General features: G+C 37.8%; 1 pseudogene; it reads right to left on the bottom strand.

Annotated features, from left to right (window-relative positions):
• Nucleotides 1–12634: 12634 nt before the first annotated feature.
• Nucleotides 12635–13550, bottom strand: LOC144285430 (olfactory receptor 1A1-like; annotated as a pseudogene).
• Between the last annotated feature and the right edge of the window lie 2932 nt (nucleotides 13551–16482).

Here is a 16482-nt window from a genome sequence, read left to right as displayed (position 1 = left end):
GAGTCATCCAACTCCCTGGTCATTTTAACTAGTGCTAAGTAAATTCTCAGGCCTATCTCTGTAGGCTTGATCTCTCTTTCCCATATTTCTACATGCAGCTATCTTGCCAACATGTCTATCCAAACACTGTACTGTGCACATCCAACCTCAGTAGTTTGCCAGCTTATTTGAAAAGGAAAACTATACTTTGTTTATTTCAATAACCCCAGAGAGACTGTTGTGGAAAATTGTGTGAACTTGATATTTCTTGGGTTAAATCAAGGCTTATTAAAAAAAAAAAGCTTATTTTTTGGCCTCCCCACATGTGGGAGGTTCAGAAGGACACTCATCCAGTGTATACCTCACTTTTACATCTGATCTTGTTGATTGTTCCTTTAAAATAATTCTTATTTTAAAGGGATGCCTGTGTAGCTCATTGGTTGAGCGTCTGCCTTTGGCTCAGGGCATGATCCTGGGGTCCAGGAATCAAGTCTGGCATCAGCCTCCCATCGAGGAGCCTGCTTCTCTTTCTGCCTGTGTCTCTGCCTCTTCTGTGTGTCTCTCATGAATAAATAAATTAAAAATCTTTAAAAAAATAAAAATTAAAAAAATTTTAAAAGCACATAGCTAAACCTAATACCTAAGAAATGGGAATATCTAGGTATGAGAAACAAGAAGAAAACTCAGAGCAAGCCACAGTTGATGCTGATCTTGAGAGAACTTGGGTTCTAGAGCCAAGGTCTGAGTCTTAATACTGCTACTACATCTCTGTGTAACTTTATTTATTTTTTTTTTAATTTTTATTTATTTATGATAGTCACAGAGAGAGAAAGAGAGAGAGGCAGAGACACAGGCAGAGGGAGAAGCAGGCTCCATGCACCGGGAGCCCGATGTGGGATTCGATCCCGGGTCTCCAGGATCGCGCCCTGGGCCAAAGGCAGGCGCCAAACCGCTGCGCCACCCAGGGATCCCTCTGTGTAACTTTAAGCAATTAAATTCACCATTTTCGTCTGATAAAATGGCAAAAATAATTCTACTTACCCTTGGAGGTTTTGTGAGATTCAAAGGAAATAATGAAGGCAGTGCAGTTGCTGGTTCTCTATCCTTGATCTGTCACTTATAAAGACTCACTTTTCCAACAGTCACAGCTCCTACTGGAGTCAGCTCAGATGCTGTCAAAATGGTTTTGATTATGCAGCCTTCATTCCTTTTCCACGAATGGGAAGTTCATAGCCAGCTGCTGTAGCACTTGTTAACATTCCTCCTGGGGGGCACATGTGCTGCAGAAAGGGCCAGTAGTAGGCATGGAGGGTGGGTTTCTGATCCTCTGTACCTTAGATGATAGAGCTAAGACAGGGGTGGTTTAGAAAGAACCCTGAGTTGCCTAATCATGGAGCAGAAGGAGTGACTGTTCTAGATGGGGCATGAAGATGAGAAGGACTCCAGCTTCCTCCTCAGGAAGCAAGGTGGTCACAGAATAGAGAAAATTGGGAGTTATTTACCAGGTTATAATATCTCTTGAAACATGACTCCCTCGGGTCTTCATTCTGGCCATAGAGTAATTGTTGAGACTCATTACACACTCCTACCCCGAGGAGTGCCCTGAGGAGACACTGGTTCTCAAGAGTAATCTTTCCCAGGGTTCTTTTCTGGAAGGAAGGATGGGCAAAAGAGTTTCCCAGAGAATGTGTCTCCAGGGTCCAAGCTCTAAACTGACCTCTTCTAGCCATTTTGTTGGAATATTGGCCCCCATCCTCTGCTTCAGCACAAATTGGAATGTCCCCTTAGGTGCTGCAAAGACCATGGTACAATTGAGAAAAACAAAATAATCAATGAAATGAAACAATAATGAATTGAAAAGAAGATATTTGCAAATCATATGTTTGGCAAGGGGTTAATATCTGAAATATTTAAGGAACTCATAAAACACACAGACAAAATGCAATGAAAAAAATAGGCAGCAGAGTTGAATAGACATTTTCCAAAGAAGACATCCAAATGGCCAACAGGTATAGGAAATGATGAACAACATCACTAATCATCAGAGAAATGCAAATCAAAACCACCATGAGATGTCACCTCCCACCTGTTAAAATGGTATCATCAAGGAGATGTTGAGGTAACAAAGTTGGCAAGTATGTAGAGAAATGGAAACTTCTGTGCATGTTGGTGAGGATATAAATTGGTGTAGTCACTATGGAAAATAGTATGGAGATTCCTCAAAAAAAAGTTAAAAATAGAACTACCCTATGATTCAGCAATCTCTTCTGGGTATATATCCAGAGGAAATGAAAACAGGATATTGAAAGGATATCTTCAGTCCCATTTTTACTGCAGCAATAGCTGAGATATGGGAACAACCTAAGTGTCCATCAACAGATGAAGGGATAAAGAAGATATTGTGTCTCTCTCTCTCTGTCTCTCTTTTTCTTATATATATTATATATATTTGATGGAATATTATTCAGCCATGAGAAAGAAGCAAATTCTGCCATTTGTAGTAACATAGGTGGACTTGGTGGGATCTAAGTGAAATAAGCCAGACACAGAAAGACAAATAATGAATGATTTCACTGTAGGAAAGTCACAGTCATAGTAACAAAGAGTAGGGGATAGTTTCTCAGGGCCTGGGGGTTGGGGAAAAAGGGAGATCAATTTTTATATGTTGAGCCATCTTTGCATTTTAGGAGTAAGTCTCACTTGGTCATGATGTCTAAACCTTTTAATATGCTGCAGAACTCTGTTTGCTAGTGTTTTGTTGAGGATTTTTACATCAATGTTCATAAGGGATATTGGTATGCAGTTTTCTTTTCTTGTAGTGTCTTTGTCTATCTTTTTTTTTGTCTTTGTCTATCTTTGGTATCCTCACAAAATGAGTTATTAGGAAGTGTGCACTCCTCTTCAATTTTTTGGAAAAATTTGAGAAGTATTGGTATTAGTTCTTCTTTAAATGTGTGTTAAAATTCACCAGTGAAGTTCTTGGGCCCAGGGATTTTCTTTATTGGGTGATTTTAAATTTCTTGTGTAATCTCCTTACTAGTTACTGGTCTATTCAGGAATAGACTGCTTCTTCATGATTTAGTTTTGGAAGGCTGTGTGTTTCTAGGAATTGTGCATATAATTGTTTATAATTCTCTTTTATTATCCTTTTTTTCCTGTGGAATTGGTAGTAATGTCTCCACTTTCATTTCTGATTTTAATAATTTGAATCTTCTTTCTTTTTTCCTTAGTCCATCTAGCTAAATTTTGGAATTTGGTTGATCTTTTTGAAGAACTAACTTTGGTTTTATTGATTTTTTCTATTGTTTTTCTATTCTTTATTTCATTTTTCTCTGCTCTAATCTTTATATTTCCTTTCTTCTGCTAGTTTTGGGTTTTAGTGTCTCCTCCTCCTCCTCCTCCTCCTCCTCCTCCTCCTCCTTCTTCTTCTTCTTCTTAATAGTTCCTAAAGTTGTAAAGTTAAGTTATTGATGTGAGCTCATTCTTATTTTTTTAATGTAAACAGTTTTAGCTATTAATTTCCCCTTTAGCACAGCTTTTGCTGAATTGCATTATTATATACTCCAAAACAATTTAAAATAGGAATTTTTAATGTTAATCAAAATAAGACAGTTTGGAAAGACAAATACTATTTGATTCCCCTCATATGTGGATTTTAAGTAAGAAAAATACAGCATCCATTCCTGATCAAAACTCTTCAGAGTGTAGGGATAGAAGGAACTTTCCTCGACATCTTAAAAGCCATCTACGAAAAGCCCACAGCAAATATCATTCTCAATGGGGAAGCACTGGGAGCCTTTCCCCTAAAATCAGGAACAAGACAGGGATGTCCACTCTCACCACTGCTAGTCAACATAGTATTGGAAGTCCTAGCCTCAGCAATCAGACAACAAAAAGACATTAAAGGCATTCAAATTGGCAAAGAAGTCAAACTCTCCCTCTTCGCTGATGACATGATACTCTACATAGAAAACCCAAAAACCTCCACCCCAAGATTGCTAGAACTCATACAGCAATTTGGTAGTGTGGCAGGATACAAAATCAATGCCCAGAAGTCAGTGGCATTTCTATACACTAACAATGAGACTGAAGAAAGAGAAATTAAGGAGTCAATCCCATTTACAATTGCACCCAAAAGCATAAGACACCTAGGAATAAACCTAACCAAAGAGGTAAAGGATCTATACCCGAAAAACTATAGAACACTTCTGAAAGAAATTGAGGAAGACACAAAGAGATGGAAAAATATTCCATGCTCATGGATTGGCAGAATTAATATTGTGAAAATGTCAATGTTACCCAGGGCAATTTACACATTTAATGCAATCCCTATCAAAATACCATGGACTTTCTTCAGAGAGTTAGAACAAATTATTTTAAGATTTGTGTGGAATCAGAAAAGACCCCAAATAGCCAGGGGAATTTTAAAAAAGAAAACCATATCTGGGGGCATCACAATGCCAGATTTCAGGTTGTACTACAAAGCTGTGGTCATCAAGACAGTGTGGTACTGGCACAAAAACAGACACATAGATCAATGGAACAGAATAGAGAACCCAGAAGTGGACCCTGAACTTTATGGTCAACTAATATTCAATAAAGGAGGATACTATCCATTGGAAGAAAGACAGTCTCTTCAATAAATGGTGCTGGGAAAATTGGACATTCACATGCAGAATAATGAAACTAGACCACTCTTTTGCACCATAGACAAAGATAAACTCAAAATTGATGAAAGATCTAAATGTGAGACAAGATTCCATCAAAATCCTAGAGGAGAACACAGGCAACACCCTTTTTGAACTTGGCCACAGTAACTTCTTGCAAGATACATCCAGGAAGGCAAAAGAAACAAAAGCAAAAATGAACTATTGGGACTTCATCAAGATAAGAAGCTTTTGCACAGCAAAAGATACAGTCAACAAAACTAAAAGACAACCTACAGAATGGGAGAAGATATTTGCAAATGACGTATCAGATAAAGGGCTAGTTTCCAAGATCTATAAAGAACTTATTAAACTCAACACCAAAGAAACAAACAATCCAATCATGAAATGGGCAAAAGACTTGAAGAGAAATCTCACAGAGGAAGACATAGACATGGCCAACACGCACATGAGAAAATGCTCTGCATCACTTGCCATCAGGGAAATACAAATCAAAACCACAATGAGATACCACCTCACACCAGTGAGAACGGGGAAAATTAACAAGGCAGGAAACCACAAATGTTGGAGAGGATGTGGAGAAAAAGGAACCCTCTTACACTGTTGGTGAGAATGTGAACTGGTGCAGCCACTCTGGAAAACTGTGTGGAGGTTCCTCAAAGAGTTAAAAATAGACCTGCCCTATGACCCAGCAATTGCACTGTTGGGGATTTACCCCAAAGATTCAGATGCAATGAAACGCCGGGACACCTGCACCCCGATGTTTATAGCAGTAAGGTCCACAATAGCCAAACTGTGGAAGGAGCCGCGGTGTCCATCGAAAGGTGAATGGATAAAGAAGATGTGGTTTATGTATACAATGGAATATTCCTCAGCCATTAGAAACGACAAATACCCACCATTTGCTTCAACGTGGATGGAACTGGAGGGTATTATGCTGAGTGAAGTAAGTCAGTCGGAGAAGGACAAACAGTGTATGTTCTCATTCTTTTGGGGAATATAAATAATAGTGAAAGGGAATATAAGGGAAGGGAGAAGAAACGTGTGGGAAATATCAGAAAGGGAGACAGAACATAAAGACTTCCCTAACTCTGTGAAACGAACTAGGGGTGGTGGAAGGGGAGGAGGGCGGGGGGTGAGGGTGACTGGGTGATGGGCACTGAGGGGGACACTTGACGGGTTGAGCACTGGGTGTTATTCTGTATGTTGGTAAATTGGTAATTGAACACCAATAAAAAATTATTTTATTAAAAAAATGAGCTTAGGCCAAAGAAGATAGAAAGGAGCAAACCACAAACTAACTGTATGAAATCATACTGGTTATTAGAGGGGAGGTTGATAGGAGCATGGATTAAATAGGTGTTGGGAATTAAGGACTTCACTTGTAATAAGCATTGGTTTTTTATGGAAGTGTTGGATCACTAAATTGTACACCTGAAACTAATATCACATGGTATATTACCTAAATGTAATTTAAATGAAAACTTAAAAAAATTGGAAGTTCAACTCTAAAAAATTAGGAATTTTATTAATGAATATCCTTATCTATACCTCATCCTCATTTATACTGAAGTTATGATAAGTTCAGTATAAATGCCTCCCTGCCCTATTATGAAATAAGCTTTTTATTAGAGATACATATTATATCATGTTACTGAAACATCAATTGATTTCCCAATTAATGATCATTTTTAATGAGAAATAGGTTTTGAATGAAGCATTCTTATGGATGATATCAGTATTTTTCCTAATATGTAATATCCTAATTAACTTTTCCAAGTATGTATTATTCCTTGCATTCCTGGAATAAACTCCATGTGGTAAACATATTGTGTTCTCTTGATGTTTTATTGAACGGTTCTCATATTTTTTCAGAATTTTTGCATCAATATTTCCAAGTCAGATTGATCTGTAGTTTTAGTTTTGTGCAATATTTGTCACATTTTTAAATCAATATTCCACTTACTTTAAAAAAGACTCAAAAGGTTTTCTTTCCCTTCTATCCCCTGACTGAATAACTGTCCTTAGAAGACACCCATCCTGCTATCTCTTTCTTCAGGAGAGAGAAAGCATGATTTTAGAGTAGAAATGTTTCCTTTGTTTTGCTTTTTGCCCAAGTGCATGGCCCAATGAGACACCATTTAACAATGTCTATGACCTCTTGGGAAACCAGAGGCATGAATGGCATGTGATAGCTATGATTTATGTTACTGTCGTTTCTCCTTGTGAATTCCTTGGCATTTTTTGTAGTGACATTGGATACATTTGGATGGATTGAATAACAGTGATGAGAATGGGAACTGAGACTAGAAGGATCACTTCTCTTTCTTCCTTTAAAGTCATGACGGGGGCAGTCTGGGTGGCTCAGCGGCTTAGCACCGCCTTCAGCCCAGAGCATGGGGACCCAGGATAGAGTCCCACATAGGACTCCCTGCATGGAGCCTGCTTCCCCCTCTGCCCATGTCTCTGCCTCTCTCTCTCTCTCCTCTCTGGGTATTCTCATGAATAAATAAATAAAATCTTAAAAAAAATAAATTCATGTTGGTTAAAAGAGGTACTTCATGTGTAGAGCCTCACATATGTCCAGGCACATAAAATTGCTCCATAAGTGGCAGATAACAATTCATTATCTTTATAATTAAAGAAAAGTAATAATAAATATTGTTTTTAAATGACAGGGATGGCTGGGTGACTCAGAAGTTGTGTCTGCCTTCAGCTCAGGGTGTGCTCTTGGGGTCCTGTGATTGAGTCCTGCATCCGGCTTCCTACAAGGAGCCTGCTTATCCCTCTATGTCTCTGCCTCTGTCTCTGTGTCTCTCATGAATAAATAAATAAAATCTTTAAAAAAATAAATAACAAAAAATAATAAAGTTTGATAACTTTTATTTGAGTCCATGTTTCCCACCTCTGCCCTATAACCTATAACTATTATTATGGCTGGACTGTCCTCTCTGCTTGTCAAAATCCTAGTTATGACTCCTTCACATATCCTGACTTCTTTAGATATCTCTCATTATTTTATGTCTTCTCTGTAGGCTAGCTGTTGAGTCAGGAAAACACATTGGACATCAAGAAAAGTGAGCTCAGGGAACCATGGGTGGCGCAGCGGTTTAGCGCCTGCCTTTGGCCCAAGGTGCGATCCTGGAGACCCGGGATCGAGTCCCACATTGGGCTCCCAGTGCATGGAGCCTGCTTCTCCCTCTGCCTGTGTCTCTGCCTCTCTCTCTCTCTCTCTCTCTCTCTGTTATCATGAATAAATAAAAAATTTTTTAAAAATCAAAAAAAAAAAAAAAAGAAAAGTGAGCTCAAATCCTCACTTGCTTCTTTCTAACTAAAGACATCTGGTAAGTCACATTACCTTTCAGAGATTTGGTTTTTTTCCTCTATAAAAAAAAAGGGTATTATTGTCTATGCTGCAGGACTGATTTGAAAATAGAGACAATCATATATGTGAATAAAGTACATATGCATATACATTTAAACAAAAACTAAATGAACTGCTTGCTTTTTCTGAAACTACATGGCATGCGGAACTTCCTTTGTAGTGCTCATCACTTTGTCCTTGTGATGGCTATCGTTTCATTTTCTCCAAAACAAATATTTGTTTGTCCGCTCAGTTGTATAATGACAATGCACTGAAAATACACTGTACTATGGGCTATTTTTAAAATCCTTTTATTTTTTTATTTTGTCAAATTTTATTTAAAATCAATTAATTAACTAATAGTGTATTATTAGTTTCAGAGGTAGAGCTTAGTGATTCATCAGTTGCATGTAACACCCAGTGCTCATTACGTTAAGAGCCCTCCTTAATGCCCATCACCCTGTTACCCCATCCCCCCACTCACCTTCCTTCCAGCAACTCTGTTTGTTTCCTGTAGTTAAGAGTCTGGAGGGTATTATGCTGAGTGAAGTAAGTCAGTCGGAGAAGGACAAACATTATATGTTCTCATTCATTTGGGGAATATAAATAATAGTGAAAGGGAAAAGAAGGGAAGGGGGAAGAAATGTGTGGGAAATATCAGAAAGGGAGACAGAACGTAAAGACTGCTAACTCTGGGAAACGAACTAGGGGTGGTAGAAGGGGAGGAGGGCGGGGGGTGGGAGTGAATGGGTGACGGGCACTGGGTGTTATTCTGTATGTTAGTAAATTGAACACCAATAAAAAAAAAAAAAAAAAGAGTCTGTTATGGTTTGCCTCTCCTCTGATTTCATCTTATTTCCCCCCCTCCCTTTCCCTATGTTCATCTGTTCTGTTTCTTAAATTGCACATATAAGTGAAATCATATGATTATTGTCTTTGACCAATTGACTTATTTCACTTAGTATAATACCTCCAGTTCCAGCTAAGTCATTGTAAATGATAAGATTTCTTTTCTTTTCTTTTCTTTTCTTTTCTTTTCTTTTCTTTTCTTTTCTTTTCTTTTCTTTTCTTTTTTTCTTTTTTTTTTTGATGGCAGAGGAATATTGAATTGTATGTATATACCAGATCTTCTTTATTCATTCATCTGTCAGTGGATGTTGGGCTCTTTCCATATTTTGGCTATTGTGAACATTACTGCTATAAGCATTGGGGCGCATGTGCCCCTTCAAATCCCTGTTTGTATCCTTTGAATACAACATACTGAGAAAGACACATAGCCTGACTTGCAGCGCTGACATCAGTCAAGATTGTACAAGTTTCTTCCTTCTTCCACTAGAATTCTTATTCTCCATTATGGAGCCCTTTCTTAAAACTTAGACATTCTACAAGAGTCTCCTTAGATGACTTCATCTATTTCCAAACTTTCCTTATATCAACTCCACTCTGATTCATGCTTTGTTAATTTTGCTGTGATACTTCATATCTTCACTGTACAATTTATTGAATACTTCCACAAGACTGTGCCACAGGAACGCTTTAAAATCTGCCCTAAGTGGGAATAATTACAAAAAAAAGTACTCTCTTCTTGACTATTTTCATTGCAGGCATTCTTTACTGTCATAAAAGTTGCTCTATTCTGTTTTTTCTATTTCTTCATTACTTTTGCATCTAGATTATTTTTTATTTTGTTTTATTTTATTTTTGCATCTAGATTCTTTGTCTATATTTTCACTGTCTCTTCCTAGACTTCTCTGAGGTTCTCAATTAAACTCGTGGTCTTCCCACTCCCTGTGACTCCCTTACTATTCTCTCTAATCTTTGATTAGAGAGAAGCTCCCCTCATTGCTTCATGCAGCTCTTTTCTTCTTCTTCTTCCTCCTCCTCCTCCTCTTCTTCTTCTTCTTCTTTCTTCTTCTTCTTCTTCTTCTTCTTCTTCTTCTTCTTCTTCTTCTTCATATATCTACATCTGTCTATCCATCATCTATCTATTTATTAATTTGTTACAGGAAATATTGTAAACATGTATCAATCCATCACCCAACATGAAAGTTGCACTTTGGTAATAATGTCTATGGGTTGCTACCCCATTCCATTCCCTTGAGTCTTTCCTCTTAAATATCCTCCATTCTGAATCCTATACTCCTTGTTCTCATGCTTGTGTTTTTAATGCATTTTTAAAATATTTTATTTATTTATTTGAGAAAGAGAGAATGCACCAACAAGGGGGGATGCAGAGGCAGAGGGAGAAGCAGAGTCCCCACTGACCTGGGAGCCAAATGCAGGACTCAATCCCAGGACCTTGGGATCATGGCCTGAGGGGAAAGGAGATGCTTAACTCACTGAGCCACCCAGGCACCCTCTAATGCATTTTTTATTACATCTATGTCTATTGTCACAAAGTGGGTTTTTGGCTCTTCAGTTGTTCACAACTTTATGAAAAGGTGATTAATAATTATCTTTCAGGATTTACATATTTTAGTTTATATTATTATGAAAAGATTAACCAAATTGTAGCAACACTTTATGGGTCTTTCATAAAATAAAGGATTTCTCTACTAGCTGAAGTGATTGATTCCAATTAGAAGGACAGCGTGTTGATACTACATAATGAGGTGCCAGAAGGACCATGCCTATAGCTATGTCTGGGATGCATTAGCATTTCCATGAACAGAAAGAGAATAGAAACTACATAAACAGCCCTCTTGCTCCCCCAAGAGAGGAAGTACAAATGAGGACTCAGATGTTTCAGGAACAAAATGGGGTCACTTCAGCAGGTGCAGATCAAGGGGCAACAGTTTTGCAGCTCTTTTCAAAGATCTGAGCATCAGATATGAAGTCATCCCTCTCTGAACTCCCAGTTCTGGTAGCAACACTGTTTCCATTTAGATCCTTCAGTTTTAGTGGAAGTAACTTCTTCCTGCAGGTAATAACTTTGGGGTTACACCAGCATCCCTCCTTTTCCCCTGTAGTCACTTTCAGAATACACTCATGCATTAGATTCTTTGTTTTAAGTCATTTGTATTGAAAAAAAAGAGTATATTTGTTTATTCACTTGATTTTTTTCTGCTGATGTTTGAGGGGTTTTTTTTTTGGGGGGGGGCGGTTATTGGAGTTCAATTTGCCAACATATAGCATAACACCCAGTGCTCATCCTGTCAACTGCCCCCCTCAGTGCCCATCACCCAGTCACTCCAACCCCCCCCCCACCTCCCCTTCCACTACCCTTTGTTCATTTCCCAGAGTTAGGTGTCTCCATGTTTTGTCACCCTCATTGATATTTTCACTCATTTTTCTCTCCTTTCCCTTTATTTCTCTTCACTAATTTTTATATTCCCCATAATGAATGAGACCCTATAATGTTTGTCCTTTTCTGATTGACTTATTTCACTCAGCATAATACCCTCCAGGTCCATCCACATTGAAGCAAATGGTGGGTATTTGTCATTTCTAGTGGCTGAGTAATATCACTTGATTTTTTTAGATTCCACAAATGAGTAAAATCATATGGTTTTTGTCTTTTTCAGTTTGACTTATTTCATTTACCATAATGCATTTCTAGGTCCATCGTGTTGCTGCAAATGGTGTGATCTCATTCTTTTTAATGGCTGTCTAATATTCCAGGTGTGTGTGTGTGTGTGTGTGCATGTATGTGTGTGTGTGCGTGTGTATTACATGTTCCATATCCATTTGTATATCAATGGGGTGGGCATAATGGGTTGAAGAGGAGTAGGAAATACAAGCTTCCAGTTATGGAATATATAAGTCATAGGAATAAAATGTATAGCATAAGGAATATGGTCAGTGGTATTGTAATAATAGCATTCTCTGGCAACAGATGATAGCTACACTTATAATAGTATAAGTGTACTATTACACTAATGCATTACACTTATGCATAGTGTAATGTATTAACTTGTCAAATCACTGTTGCACCCTTGAAACTATGTAACATATCAACTATACTCAAATAAAAACATTTAAAAATAATGGATATGATTTCTCTTTCTTAAATGATTGGAAAGTAACTTTCTGAGGGACATTTGGGTGGCTCAGTAGATTAAGTGTCCAACTCATGGTTTTATTTTATTTATTTATTTTTAAAGATTTTATTTATTTATTCATGAGAGACACAGAGAGAGGCAGAGACACAGAGGGAGAAGCAGGTTGTACCTTAATGACCAACTTTGGGAGAAATAGAATGATGTGTTAAGACAGGTCTCACCCTCAAAGTTTGCAAGCAAAGTGGAAATGATGAAATGTAGTAGTCCAAGAAAATTCACATTTGAATAGGGCCTTACAGCTTTCAAAGTATGATTCACACCTTATGACAGACAAGGAAGACATTCTTATTTTTATTCTATAGTTCTGGAAGTTAAGTGCTAGTCAGTAGCACAGTTGGGACATGATCCCAATATTCCTTTGCTGTAAAAGGAATAATAACATTTACATATTGACAATCCTAATAGGATGTCTTATGAAACTGTTACAAGGTTTCTGAGAAGGGGAATTCAGTGGCTGGAAAGAACAAATGTTGCTCCTTGAAGGGGGAGGACATTGGGGCTGGATTTTCAAGTGCATCCTAATTGATGAATCCAGTTGATTCTCCAATATGACCTCACCTTCGTTAAAAGCTGCAGAATTTCCCCAGGGCAGACTTCATGTCTTGGTTTCTCAGACTATAAATGAAAGGATTTAACATCGGGGGCACTGTGATGCACATCACAGTTATCACTTCATCTTTTAGGCCATAACTAGTCAGAAGGTAGAAATACATGCTCATAACTGTCCCATAATACAGGGAAACAATTGTGAGGTGGGAACCACAGGAGAAGGCCTTGAGCACTCCCTTCCTGGATGGAACCTGCAAGTCTGTGGAGAAGACTCAGACTTAGGAGATGATGATACATAGTAATGGCACAGAAAAAAACACCAACCCCTAGGTATATCATCCTCACATTTAAGTGGGTATCAGAACAGGATAGCTTGAGTCAAGAGACAATGTCACAGTAGAAGTTGGCTACTTTCTGGTTGTCACAGAAGGGCAGACTAGCTGTGAGCAGAGTGTGGAGGAGGGCATTGGCATTTTCAACTACCTAAGACCCAACAACTAGGAGGACACAAGTCCATAGGCTCATAATTATTATATAATGAAGAGGATGACTGATGGCCACCGCATGATCATAAGCCATTGAAGCCAGGATATAACTATCTGTGAAACCCAAGGCTAACATGAAACACATTTGTGTTAGGCATCCCCCAAAGCAGATGGCTTTGCTCCCTAAGACATGGTTGGCTAACATTTTAGGGATGGTTACAGAAGAGAAGAGGATGTCAATAAAGGAGAGATTGGCAAGGAAAAAATACATAGGGTTGTGAAGGCGAATGTCAGAACGAATGGCCAAGATGATGAGCAGTTTTCCAATCAATGTGATGGGGTAAATGAAGAGGAAGAGGATGAAGAAGAAGTCTTACTATTTTTACTGTCTACTAACTCCCAGGAGGATGAAACCAAGGGTAAAGGACTCATTGTCTCCTCCCATGGATCCTTCAGCAAAAAGGAGAGAGCAATCCAGAATTATTAGTAAAGTTACTCTATATAATTATCTTTCTAAACCACCACATCTGACTGTTGTGGTTGTGGTGTCTACGCGTGGGACTTATTCAGTTCCTAGATAGCCAATAAGTAGCAGGGGTAAATCCCTGTTGGACAGGGATTAGCCCTGGACACTCATGTATACAAAGTGAGTTATCTTGAATCAGAGGTTCTCATCTACTCAAGCCCAGCATCATCAACCATACACCTAAGGTTTAATAATTTAACAGATAAAGTTAACGTTCTATGTGCTAGAAATTGTGTTAGGCTTTTTGGAAATCACAAATATGTGAAAACACGGTTTATGCATCCGTTTAGTCACACATGACATAGTCCTTGCTTTGAAAAAACTTAGAACAAAATTGGAAGCCAAAACTATGCACTGATTTTATTACACATAAAAAAAAAAAGAATGGTAGTTTGATAGCTTTAAAAAAAAAACTCTCCAGTGCAAAGGATGGTCAGTACAAGGAATATCTGAGAAAGCTAGAAATTTTTCCACTGACCTTTGAGAGAATGAGCCCCGACCCAGGAGATAACAAGTGCCTGCTCTGGCATGAGAAGATTATAACTCACAAGACGACTGGAGTTAGGTCATAGTAAAATACATGAATTTACTTCCCTCATATCCATTTTTATCTTTTTAAAAAATATTTTATTTATTTATTCATGAGAGGCACAGAGAGAGAGAGAGAGAGGCAGAGACACAGGCAGAGTGAGACCCTCATATCCATTTTTAAAAAAAATTATTTATATATATATATTTTTTACATATTTTTTAATTGGAGTTCAATTTGCCAACATATAGCTCATATCCATTTTTAAAGTAGACATTCACCTTTGATAGGTTTCCTTTCTATTCCAAACCCTTTAACATATGTAATCACAGTGTTTTTTTCTCTTCAACTTTCTCTTACTTTTTTCTTCCCCTTTGGTGACTCATCCAACTCCATCGTGGCTTCAGCTACTGCTTAGGGGAATCTTAGTTCTGTATTTGTAGGCTTGATTTTACATAATTCCACATTCACTCATCTTGTCAACCTGTCTGAGCCCAGTCTGTATATTTAATCTAAGTAGATTGCAAGCTCTTTTAACAGAATAATCTCTCTTGTCTACTTTATCCCTTGTAAGATAATTGTGGAATATTATTCATTTTATGTACCAATAAGTTTGCAGCTTATAGTTCTTGAATTATGTGAAAATTTATTTCATGGGTTTCCCACATAAGGGATGCTACTTGGCACTATGACTTTTACCAAGTTATCCCTCATCTCTGCATTTGATCCTATTGATTCTTCATTTAAAATATTTTGTACAATGCTTTTCTACTTACTGTCTCAGTGCTTTAGTTTGACCGCCATTATTTTCTGCATGAAATCTTATAATGATTTATAATCTTATAATCTTATAATTGATTCCCTCTTCTTTGATCCATCTTAAGGCATATCAATGGTGGTAGAGACTACTAAGCTGCTCACCCAAATCTAAGTTATTCTCTTCTTCCTGGACACTTAGTTTGACTACATTTCCCAAATTCTACATTGATATGTGGGCATATGATGGAGATCTAGGCAATCTACTCATGTGCTCCAATTCTGGTCTTCCTCCACGCTCTTTTTACATTATTGCAGCTGGATGCAAATGAACAGGAAGCTAAATGAGATGGTGGAGTCACATAATGGAATGAGTCTGTGTCCCAAGTTTTCAACATGTGGGAGAACCCCCATCCACCAAGAAGACATGCTAATACTGGGCATGTAGGAGAGTAACAAACTTTTATTCTTTTTAAACCATTACACATAGCTTTTGCAGTATTTGCCACTGTTGTCCAAGAAATTCTAAGTAATTCACTAATATTTCTAATTAATTTAACCTATAATTAATTCATTTACCATTTCTCAGTGTCTCCTATAGTGTACATGGGAACTGTATGTTAGGCACAGAGGATGCAAGTAAAATTATCATTCCCCCCAGTATTATGTGCTTTTTCCAGCTCTGCACCTGGATATGGTTTTGTCTCTTGAAATGGTTTTCCATGTGTTCACATGAAATCATAATATCTCATTGTTAAGAAGATTCTATCAACTCTGGAGGGCTCAGAGACTATGGTTACCTTATATGGTAAGGAAGTATCATATTTTGAGTTGGAGCTCTTGGCATAATGGCAGGTTTAGTGATGTCAGCAGGTCTCATTCCAATTTAAACACCTAGAAATCTAGATAAATTATAAAAGTTTTTAAAATTTCTTGTATAAACCTAAGAGAAAGAAATGATAGTATGTAGGCATGAGAAACAAAAGAAAGAGCAGGGGTTATAAGCCTGAGATGGTGGCTCCTTGGGGATTCAGCCAGCAATGAGGCTCAAAGTCTGGGGTCTGGAGAATCATTGCCCCTTATACAAGATAAGTGCCACAGAGCCATATAGGGAAAATTTAGTTTGAGCCTTCTGCACAATATGCTGGAAGCCTTGTCCTATTTTGAATTGAGCAGTAGAACACATTTTGCTACAAAGAAAATGGAGCACATTTCAAAGACAAAGTACTTATACATTTGAGGAATACTTCAGGGCAAAGCAATTATATATCTTTATTAGGAGCATCAGATTAAAGCAGGAAAATCAGTCTGGAAAAGATGCTTGGGTTCATATGTGGAGGATTTTGAACCAATGCAAACACTTCATTCTATAGTCACTGGGAGGTAGGATCAGTATAGTGGGGGTAGGTTGCACTAACTCTTTGTGATAATAGGCATATGCATCTTTTGTTTAATGTAAATATAGATATATGGACATATAAATAAAGCGATCAATAGGGCAACATTTTGGAGTGACAATCTGGTACAGAGACAACCACAAGGAGATAAAGGAAGTGAAGGAATGTA

Source organism: Canis aureus, chromosome 16, assembly GCF_053574225.1.
Source record: "Canis aureus isolate CA01 chromosome 16, VMU_Caureus_v.1.0, whole genome shotgun sequence".
NCBI lineage: Eukaryota > Metazoa > Chordata > Mammalia > Carnivora > Canidae > Canis > Canis aureus.
This window is presented reverse-complemented; position numbering and strand designations above follow the sequence as displayed.